This window comes from Cebus imitator, unplaced genomic scaffold (genome assembly GCF_001604975.1).
Source record: "Cebus imitator isolate Cc_AM_T3 unplaced genomic scaffold, Cebus_imitator-1.0 Scaffold255, whole genome shotgun sequence".
In the NCBI taxonomy this organism is placed as follows: domain Eukaryota; kingdom Metazoa; phylum Chordata; class Mammalia; order Primates; family Cebidae; genus Cebus; species Cebus imitator.
Window position 1 is genome coordinate 1,737,540 of NW_016107570.1, and position 8,968 is coordinate 1,746,507.

The following is an 8,968-nucleotide window of genomic DNA, read 5'->3' on the forward strand; positions in this document are numbered from 1 at the left end:
GTCAATAGGTGAATTAGGCAATTTAAATTTATCATTATGGTAATATGTCAAAATGTTGTACTTTCATTTATGTTAGGATTCCTTTCTCTTGCTTTTGATAGTCTGCTACATAGTCTATTTTGTTATTATGCCAACTTAATTTTTCACCCTTACTTTTTATTTTTGCCTGGATTCTGGAACTTTTCATTGTCTTGAGGGCCAGCATGCATGTTTACTTGGATACATCTCAATGTTGATCATTCTGTATCAATTTTTTCTGGGCTACAGTGGGGCCTTTCCATTTGCAGATTCAAGTCTTATTTTATTTCTAAGAGTTTTATTGAGTAATGTCTCCAGACTTTTTCTTAAAAGATACAAATAACGCATATGTTGTAATTCTTTTGTTTTCCGTATCTTTCATGTTCTCTCTAGTTCACTCTTTGTCCATTTCTGGTTATTTTGCTTACATCTTTTATATCTTTTGCTTATGTCTCTTAATCTTGCCCTCCTAATCCTCACTGTGATGTCAGCAGTGTCTATTCTTAGTGTTTATTACAACATGCTTGCATTTCCATGGTGGCTTTATTTTTCTCTTCTGCTGCCTTCCTGACCTTCAGAAGTTCTTGTTTCATTTCCTCCTGTGGTGGCACCATTATTTCTCCGATCTCTCAGCTGCTCTGCTTTGAGCCTCTTCATTGTTTAAGTTCTATGGGATCATAGACATTTATTTAGTCATAATTTTCTACTTCTTAATGGCAACTTGTTATTGGCAAGGATTCCTTATGTACCCCGTCCTCTTCCTCCTTTTGTCTTGTAACTTATTTCTATAAATCCTGTGCTGGTTGCATTTTTGTTACTCATCGTTTTTGTTGTTGTTGTAGTTGTTTGTTTGGTTTTGCTTTTTTCAGGAGACCATACTACTTTTTAGTGTCAGAATATTACCTACATAATCATTATATAGGCATAAGGGTAATAAATCCTCTAAGATAATTATATTTTATAGAAATGAACTGTCAGCTCAGCTTCTGGTTGGCTCAATAACTTATACTGTATTGAACCTCAAGTAATAATTATAAATTCTGAAAAAATATTTTATATATATATTTTTGTTTTTGTTGTACTTTAGGTTCTGGGGTACATGTGCAGATCATGCAGGATTGTTGCATAGGTACACACATGGCAAGGTGGTTTGCTGCCTCCATCCCCGCATCACCTATAACTGATTTTTCCCCATGTTATCCCTCCTCAACCTCCCTAACTCCCGCTGTCACCCCCCCAGTCCCTGCCAACGGACCCCAGTGTGTGATGCCCCGCTCCCTGTATCCATGTGTTCTCATTGTTCAACACCCACCTATGAGTGAGAACATGCAGTGTTTGATGTTCTGTTCTTGTGTCAGTTTGCTGAGAATGATGGTTTCCAGATTCATCTAAGTCCCTGCAAAGGACATGAACTCATCGTTTTTTATGGCTACATAGTATTCCATGGTGTATATGTGCCACATTTTCCTTGTCCAGTCTATCATCAATGGGCATTTGGGTTGGTTCCAGGTCTTTGCTATTGTAAACAGTGCTGCAATGAACATACGTGTGCATGTGTCTTTATAATAGAACAATTTATAATCCTTTGGATATATACCCAGTAATGGGATTGCTGGGTCAAATGGAATTTCTATTTCTAGGTCTTTGAGGAATTGCCACACTGTCTTCCACAATGGTTGAACTAATTTACACTCCCACCAACAGTGTAAAAGTGTTCCTATTTCTCCACATCCTCTCCAACATTGTTACTCATCTTTAGATGAAGTATGTTCTTTCTGACCTTGGAAGTGGTCCAGGGTCTTGTTGAGGAGGGGATGAGGAGTTCCAGGCTAGCAAGAATTCTCCCTAGTTCAGGGACAAACTCATGATAACAAGACTATATGTGTATGTTATTTGTACCACTCTCCAGCCAACAGGCACTGGCAGCTACAGAGCAGGATGCAATTCAGCCTCTCTCCTCCACCCTGCCTCGCCAGGACACAGACTGAGTGTAGTATTTCTGCATGTTTTCTATAGTCCTGCTTGCTCCACTTTCCTGTGAGGTCAAATGGGGTAAAGGGATGCTCCAACCCTACCCTCTTCCAAGTACCTGCCATTCCTGTAATTCCAAAGAAGCGGTGTTTGGTTTTGCCCTCAAAGTGTCATCTACTTAAGAAAACAGTTTTCTGCCAGCTTTATCTGAGATCTGTATTCTTAAGCACTCCCTTGGGAAGTCTTTCTGCACCCATATTTGATCTTCACTGAATCAAGAGCCCTCTCCGTATGTTATCTTTCGGGAGTTAGTCTTCAGGTGTATCAAATGTGAAATTTGTATTTCTGTCCTTGTTTTCTGGCAAATTCTAAGGAGAAGGGTATAAGATGTACCTTTAGTCTGACCTTTTAAATGGAAATCCCAATATTTACAAGAGGTAAAAGGAATTTCGAAGTTAACAAGAAGAGCAGCCTTAAAGTTGGGAAATGTCCTGTTAGAGGAACATATATCCTGCCAATTACTCATGGAAGAGGGTAGAGCAATTACTTGACCTTTGCCTCAGTGATTGGGGGCCAGAAGAGCACCATGCAGACTATGTTCCAGCTGTGTATTACTGTTCCCTCCCTGTGAAACTTGTTTCCCCAACCCCTGCTTTCCCTTATGTTTGTCCTTTAGAATCCTTGGTACCAGCAGCATCAGATCACATGGCAGCTTATTAGAGGTGCAGAATTTTAGGCCCCTCCCCAAGCCCCAGAAGCAACATAGGAATCTGCATTTCAACAAGATCCCCAGACAGGTATATGCACATAAAGTTTGGGAAGCATCACTATGGATCTCAGTACTAGCCCCAATTTTCTTCACTGATCAATCACATCAGGTTCTTTTTACACATACCCATAAACACATCCTTCAGAGCTCTTGCTCTGTAACTGCATTTATTAGGATAATTTTCTTTTCTATTCCTATGTATCTCTCTCACTAAACTAGTGCCAGGCTCTATGGCTTATTCCCCACCCAATCAATAAGTATTTGCTGAATGATGGATGAATGTGCAAAACTCATATTTGTATCTGAGCATTTTTAAAGCCAGCTGGCACTGCTCATTCTCCCACCAATGGTCTCCCTGCCTCAGACTCATCCATGACTACATCAGCCTTGGACTCCTCAGCCCAGCTCTCAGACTGGCCCTATCAGAAGTGAGTGAGTAAATGAAGGAATAAATGACACTGCTGAAAATCCAAGAAATTTCATTATTCAGACCACAGTTCCTCAACATCTCATATATCTGTAAATGCCACGGAGAGATTATGTTTCCTGAGTGCTATTTTGGAAAATATAATCATGATTTTTGTGTGGGAAGAAAACACACTCCCCACAGACATCAGAGCAGACACATCCCCCCAGCCTATAGAGGGTATATTGCAAGAAGGTCTTACTGAAAGAAAGAGGGGCTACAACAGGGCTGGATGGGTGCTGAAGATGCTGAACTCAGGCAATGGAATTGTTCTTGTCAGTTGCTCTCACCAGGTGTGGCTGTGTGGCTGAAACTGTCAGTCTCCCCTGCTGGTGGGTGCCAGGGGCAGGGGGGAGATGGTTTGAAACTAGTTTCCCAATTTGGGTAATTAAACCTCTATTAAATGTAGTAGGTTTAAAATGAATGTTCATAACATTGAACCAGAACATGCTAATTCTAAAAATATAGACTCCCTTCCTGTGAAACATCTCTCAGGGGAGAAGCCAACATTGAAGCAAAACAATGATTTCATCCCTCCTGCCCATCACCCCCCAGCTTGTCAACCAATTTGTTCTAAGAGGTGAGGTTCACCACACTACAGGAAAGGAACCAAAGCTGTTATCAGACACTCAGGAAACTAATCACAGAAAGTCAAAAGAAGAAAGATTATAAGTCTGAAACCGTTCTCTTTGTGGGATCCTGTCCTGCACCAAATCAGGCCAACCAGCACCTCTGAAGTCTACTCAATACAAGATATATAAAACTCAAGTTAGTGAGGAAAGGAATTTTTATTAAGTAGCTTAGAAATGAGAGACATGCAAATGAGAGAAACTGACTTTCTTTGAAGAAAGTGTTAACTTTCTAGGAAGACTCGTTCCTAAATAATTAAATCACAGAGAACTCTGACTCTCTGTGGCCTCAAAAGCAATTACACCCAGTTCTCAAACAGAGCTCTTCCCTCATCATAAAATCCCCTTTGCAATTCCCTTGGTATAACAACAAATGGTCCACAAACCTCCTTCAAAGAGTAGTCCTCACGTGGTGACTCCACTTCTCTCCCTGTTCTCTTTTATCTCACTTCAATCACAGGAAAAGCGTGTATTGAGGTCACATGCCTTCATGTTGCTCAATCCAGTGGTCAGTCCTGTCATATCAGCAGCATGTGACAAGGTTGATGACTCCCTGCCTGAAAATCTTCGCTTTTCATTCATTTGGCATTTAGCCTGCCATTCCCTCTTTGTTGTACTCTGACCTCAGTAGGGACAACTTTGCTGGAACAGAAATTTAGAATTTGATTATGTGTGACCTAATCTCCAGTGCCCATGTATTCTATTTTTGAAAGACTTAAATTTTCAATTACATTTGTAACAAAATCGTGCAGGTGGAAATGACGGAATAATAGCCTCTTTTCTCTCAAGATGATATGTGCATCTTTAAACCTTTATATAGATGAGCTCTTTCCCTCCATTTTCTAAACCTATTAATTAGTCCTGAGATGTTTGTTACTATAAAATATTCTGCAAAGTATTTTTGCTTATTTTTCTTTTTCTTTCACAGAAAATAATATAGCCCAGTTCCTGGCTTTTGAAGAACTAGAGAAAAGCATGGCTGAGTGAAGGAAGGAGTCATCACTGGTGCCTCCAAGGCTTTTTGTTTGGTTCTGCAATCATAGGAACCCTTACCTGATCATAAAATCCCCTTTGCAATTCCCTTGGTATAACAATAAATGATCCACAAACCTCCTTCAAAGAATTTCTGGCTTTTGAAGAACTGGAGAAAATCATGGCCACATGAAGGAAGGAGTCATCATTGGTGCCTCCCAGGCTCTTTGGTTGGTTCTGCAATCATAGGAACCCTTACCTGATCTCCTGAGACTTTCTCCTGTCTCCACACCCTAGTACAACAACACCCCACACCTGATGGCAGAGCTTTTAGGTGAACTTCTGCATCTTCTGGCTAAGAGTTAACCAGGAGTAAAGAATAGCTCCTGTAGTTCCAAATCCTTCAAGTCCTCCTATTGGCCCTTAACTGACTCTTCCTTAGTGAATCTGCAAACTTTTGGATGGGAGACAAATATGCACAAACTATACCTACAATTCAACGTAGGACAAAGGCCGCCTGGTACCATATTAATATGTGCCTGCACTGGAGTTTTAGAATCTTAGGATTTAAAGAAGGGCCTCATTCAATACCTCAGTTCCAGATGAGAAAATGAAGGCCCAGAAAAGTAAGCAATTTGCCTAAGATCTCACAGCGACCAGTGAAGGACCAGAGCTAGACTAGGCCCTCTAGTCTAGACTGCTAGACTAGACGTCAGCAGTCAGGGCACTTCCCAGTGTCCTTCCTCCCCTGTATGCTACTTGCCCTTCATTTTACAGAGACCTATCTTCTGCAGGGAAATGCATTGATAGAGTCTCCTGTGCTTTGCTCTTGGTGTTATAATTACATCTCTAGAGGATTCTTATATACCATAATATGTTTCACATTTCATCACCATTGGAGCTCTCTGTGTATCTATGCTCCTGCCTGGACTTCTTTTCAAAAGGAATCCATTCATTAACAAATCTTTCAGAAAAAAATGTCTGTGATGTCTGTGGCATTATCAGAAGTTAATCATTTAAATCTAAAGGAAAGAGGAAAAAATTAGGCATAGTGGATTAAAGAGTTCTTTTTTTGGCCGGGCGTGGTGGCTCATGTCTGTAATCCCAGCACTTTGGGAGGCTGGGGTGGGTGGATCACCTGAGGTAAGGAGTTCAAGACCAGCCTGGCCAACATGATGAAACCCTGTCTCTATTAAAAATGCAAAAATTAACTGGGCATGTTGGTACATGGCTGTAATCCCAGCTACTCGGGAGGCTGAGGCAGAAGAATCACCTGAACCCAGGAGGCAGTTGTTGCAGTGAACCAAGATTGTGCCATTGCACTCTACACTGGGCAAAAAGAGTGAAACTCTTGTCTTGGGAAAAAAAAAAAAAAAGACAGTCAAGTGGGCTATTTTCTACCATCTTCCTTGGAAAAGTTTACATTCATTTCTTTCTCTGGCACAAAGCACATTAACATTCTCAACTAAGATCCGTTGACTGGTTAGAACTACAGGTCTGATTTTCTTCAAGAGAACCCTCAAGATTTCTGATTTTACATTCTTCTAAAGGAATTGTGTATTTTTTCTTCAAGTAATGATCTTCAGAGATATTTTCCCCCTAAGTAATAGTTTAGCATATTCTGTGAGCTTCAGAACATCAACTTTATCTGTACCTAAGTCTCCAGATTTTCATAATGAACAACTTTGGTGATTTCTTGGCTATTAAGCTGCTTTTTACATGAACATGTTTTGTTATGGGGAAACCAATACTGCAGATGAACAAAAACAAGATTTCTATCCATTTCCTCCAATTTTTTTGGCCTAAACATATCTCTTTTACTCCATGAAACACAACTGAAGACTAATTCTTTTGCAATGCAGAGGTGAGCCTTCTAGCCCCAGAGCTGGCCACGCCCATCATAAAGACTTTTTATTGATGTAATTAATAATTTGTATATTTATAAATTATTTGGATTATTCCTGCTTTCTCAAGGGATATATCACATTTATTTCCTCATACTTACAGACCTAGCGTAGAATAGTTAGTTGGTAAACATTTCTTGTGTTAACCTGCTGACTTTTCTTCACTTTTTATGGAACTTAATCTTCTGGCTCAAAAAGGAACCTGAAATGGTCTTACATTGACCTGATCATACTGTTCCATACTATATGTGTAGAGTAGCTAAAGGCAGAAGGCAGGACCTATTTATGCTTTTGAAACAAATGCAATGAGTATGAATTTGTTTCACAATCCACAGGTACCTGAAATACCACATTAATTTTTACAAATCTAATTCCAGCTGAATGAGCCACTCCCATTCAGGTTGACAGAAAACCTAATCTCAGCCATTGTCTGGCCACTGTCTACCCTACTCACCAACATAAGAAGACTAGGGCTTGTGAAATCCACTTGTGGAAGGGCCTCTGGTCTGTCCCACAACCTTTAATCACAGAACCTTGAAATATATTATCTACCCCCAAGTGATTTATTCCATGGTGGGTGATGCTGTTGCTCACTGAATAACAGACTTCACTGGAGTCTGCTCTGCCTCTCAAGGCCACAGTATTTATCTACAGGTACCACAAACAGGGCTCTTAGCACTCCAGCATCCTCCATGGTTCAACTTCTCCCCTTCAACTTTCTAGTCCTCCCTAAACATCAATCCAGTGCAGTAGCTCCAGAAGCGCAGACCTAGGTAACAAAGCTGTCTCAACTCTCTATTGGCGTAAGGGACACTTAGACTTCTGCACAAAACCCTCTAGCTACCCTTCAGTTAATGGGGATAGAAAATAAAGATCAAGAAAAAAAAAGAGAAAAGATAGTTATTTTTTCATCATTTTATGCCACCACTGAATAAGTTGTTTTCACTGGTTACCACATTCATGCTTAGATGTGGTAAATGCAACTATGACATTATTTTATAATAGAAGGACATGTATAAAGGTGGTTTTTTTGTCTTTTGTAAAGAATTGGAGACAATTAATGAGGAAGATGTGTGATCAGGAAAATTATATTTCAGTAGTATGAAAGGTTGATCTGCTTCTCCCACTCCACAATTCTCAAAATGATGTAAACTATCATCCTTTTTTAGATGGGAAAAAGTCATGTTCACAATAAACCAACTTATTTCCTCCTGTTTCAGCATCTGCTTTCTTGACCTGTCCTCCAATTCCACATATTCAAACCAGATTGATTGAGGGTCATTGGGATGGTTTTACACACTCTGAAAGTCTTCCTCCATGACATCTCACAATTTTTCAGATAAATTACTCAGTAAGTTAGACTTGAAAGAAAACTCTGGTTGTCTCAAAAAGCCTTTCACCTTGTGTATAAATTATTGAACCTGCCAATTGCTCTGTTGCCATCTCCAAATGACCATAACTCATTCATAATCTAAAAGTGTATATAACTTGAGGACTTTTCCAGGATAAATTACATAAAGCACATTCTTAACTTCTAAAATTTGATGGGTGTTTTATGCCGTGTTTACTTTTTCCATGGGAGCGAGAAATAAATCTAGCATGTCTGACACTTTTAAGAGTTTTGCTTGTTCTGTGTTCTGAATCCAATTCAAATGTTGAAAGTTCAAGAGAAAATGCTTAAAAGGAAGTGGTTAGAAAGATATATTTATACTACAGATAATTAGATATATAATATATGTGATATATAATAAGTATCTCATGTATAACTACTGGAATGTAATTACTTAGTGAATTTCCAAAAAGGCATCTATTTTCAATTTTAGCTATTTTAAACCTGTTGCTATTTATTAAAAGATGAGAAATAAGTTGTGAGATATATTTTCTTTATTTTTTACTATACTCCCCTTTTATAAGCAGAATGCCAGCTCTTTGTTTATTGTCTTAGGGGATGGGTAAATTGAGGCAAAAAGCAGACAAGTTCTATGGGATTTGCTGGCATTGATTTCCCAGGGTGGCAAAGTGCTAAGAACTAAACCTGTAAAGCTAAGAAAATGTACTGATGTCTTTGCAAAGTATCCAAGACCAACAAGAAAGGAGAGTAATGTCCTATCTCACCCTGCCGCCACCAGAAGAGGGGCCCAGAGATAGGGGAGAGAGTGGCAGAATCTGGCATCCAGCCAGAGGAGTCTGTGAAGGGATTCTGGTTCTCCCCTCTTCTGCCCCACTGCCCTTCCCCATC